This window comes from Carlito syrichta, unplaced genomic scaffold (genome assembly GCF_000164805.1).
Source record: "Carlito syrichta isolate Samal-C Ts95f unplaced genomic scaffold, Tarsius_syrichta-2.0.1 Scaffold301974, whole genome shotgun sequence".
In the NCBI taxonomy this organism is placed as follows: Eukaryota; Metazoa; Chordata; class Mammalia; order Primates; family Tarsiidae; genus Carlito; species Carlito syrichta.
The window spans coordinates 534,078-536,517 of NW_007246070.1; the positions used below are offsets into that span (position 1 = coordinate 534,078).

Below are 2,440 nucleotides of genomic sequence, written 5' to 3' on the forward strand. Positions count from 1 at the left end.
TATGCCTTTTCTCCTATTAATTTGCCTTTTTCAGTTGATTTTCAGCAAAGCTTCAGAGGACAAAAAGAAAGGGTTTTTCGGGCCTCTCAGTTTTGATACTGTGAGCAGGATAACCAGAACTACTCTGCTTTTCCAAAAGCTACAGTCAAGGGAACTGAGACCCTGACTGACAGACCAGTAAAAAAGTAAGACTTTCTTCTCAACAGGCATCCTCGTGTGAGTGACATCGTCTTTAAACCCTGTGTGGCAATCCCTGATGCACCACCGTGATGCCCAGGGAAGACAGGGTTACCTGGAAGTCCAACTACTTCCTTAAGATCATCCTACTGGCTGGGCGCAGTGGCTCATACCTATAATCCCAGCACTTTGAGAGGCCGAGGCAAGAGGATTTCCTGAGTCCATGGGTTCGAGACCAGCCTGGGCAACTTGGCAAGACCTCATCTCTACCATAAATTTTTTTTAAAAATTAGCCTAGAGTGGTGGCACATGCTTGTAGTTCCAGCCACTTGGAAGGCTGAAGTGGAAGGATCGCCTGAGCCAGCAGGTCGAGGCTGTGGTGGCCGTGAGTGTGCCACTGCACTCCAGCCCAGGCGACAGAGCAAGACTCAACTCAAAAAATTAAAAAAATTAAAATAGCAATTAAAAAAAAAGTCAACTTTTGGCTGACTATCCAAAATGCTTCATTGTGGGCGCAATGTGGGCTCCAAGCAGATGCAGCAGATCTGCAAGTGCCTCCAAGGGAAGGCCGTGGGGCTGATGGGCAAGAACACCATGATACGCAAAGCCGTCCCAGGGCATCTGGAAAACAACCCAGCTCTAGAGAAACTGTTGCCGCATATGGGGGTGGGGGGGGATGTAGGCTTTGTGTTCACCAAGGAGGAACTCACTGAGATCAGGTACGTGCTGCTGGCCAACATGGTGCCAGCTGCTGCTTGTGCAGGTGCCATTGCCCAATGTGAAGTCACTGTGCCAGCCCAGAACACTGGTCTAGGACCCGAAAAGACCTCCTTCCTCCAGGCTTTAGGCATCACCACTAAAATCTCCAGAGGCGCCATTGAAATCCTGAGTGATATGCAGTCAATTCAGACTGGAGACAGGCCAGGCTCGGTGGCTCAGCCTGTAATCCCGCGCTTTGGGAGGCTGAGGTGAGTAGATTGCCTGAGCCCGTGGGTTCGAGACCCGCCTGGACAACTTGGTGAGACCTCATCTCTACAACAAATCAGAAAATTAGCCGGGTGTGGTAGCACTCGCCTGTAGTTCCAGCTACTTGGAAGGCTAAAGCGGAAGGATCACCAGAGCCCAACAGGTTGAGGCTGCGGTTGCCCCAGAGCGTGCCACTGCCCTCCAGTCTGGGCGACAAGTGAGACTCCAACTAAAAAAAAAAAAAAAAAAAGACTGGAGACAAAGCAGGAGCCAGTGAAGCCACACTGCTGAACACCTCCCCGGTCTCCTTTGGGTTGAGCATCCAGCAGGTGTTCAACAATGGCAGCATCTACATCCCTGAAATGCTTGATGTCACAGAGGAAACTGCATTCTCGCTTCCTGGAGGGTGTCCACCATGTTGCCAGTGTTTGCAGATTGGTTATCCAACTGTCGCATCAGTACCCCATTCTATTATCAATGGGTACAAACGAGTCCTGGCTTTGTCTGTGGAGACGGATGACACCTTCCCACTTGCTGGAAAGGTCATGGCCTTCTTGGTTGATCCATCTATCTGCCTTTGTGGCTGCCGTCCCTGTGGCTGCTGTGGCCACCGCTGCTCCTGCTGCAGCTGCAGCTCCAGCCAAGGTTGAAGCCAAGGAAAACTTGGAGGAGTCCGATGAGGAGATGGGATTTGGTCTCTCTGACTAATCACCAGAAAGCAACCAACGCAGTCAGCTTTATTTGCAAAACAAGAAAATAAAAGCTATTTCTCTTAAAAAAAAAAAAGGCCAGGCAAATTGGCTCAAGCCTATAATCCCAGCCCTTTGGGAGGCTGAGGCGAGAGGATTGACAGAGCTCAGGGGTTTGAGACCAGCCTGGGCAACTTGGTGAGATTTCATCTCTACAATAAATCAAATAATAAAATACTAATAAGCTGGGTGCAATAACGCACGCCTGTAGTTCCAGTTACTTGGAAGGTTGAGGTGGAAGGATCGCCTGAGCCTAGCAGGTCAAGGCTGCGGTAGCTGGGAGTGTGCCACCGCACTCCAGCCTGGGTGACAGACTGAGAAGCCAACACCAAAAAAAAAAAGAAAGAAAAGAAAGAAAAAAGAAGCCGGGCTCGGTGGCTCAGTCTGTAATCCCCCGCTTTAGGAGGCTGAGGTGAGTGGATTGCCTGAGCCCTCGGGTTCGAGAACCGCCCGGGCAACTTGGCGAGACCTCATCTCTACAATAAATCAAAAAACTAGCCAGGCGTGGTAGCACGTGCCTGTAGTTCCAGTTACTTGGAAGGCTGAGG

General features: G+C 50.4%; 1 pseudogene across 1 annotated transcript; it reads left to right on the forward strand.

The window, feature by feature from the left end:
- The first annotated feature begins 269 nt into the window (after positions 1–269).
- LOC103258144 lies at positions 270–1,892 on the forward strand (annotated as a pseudogene). Its single transcript, XR_504159.1, has 3 exons — positions 270–334; positions 652–1,102; positions 1,411–1,892. The product of XR_504159.1 is annotated as a 60S acidic ribosomal protein P0-like (transcript).
- The last annotated feature ends 548 nt before the right edge of the window (positions 1,893–2,440 follow it).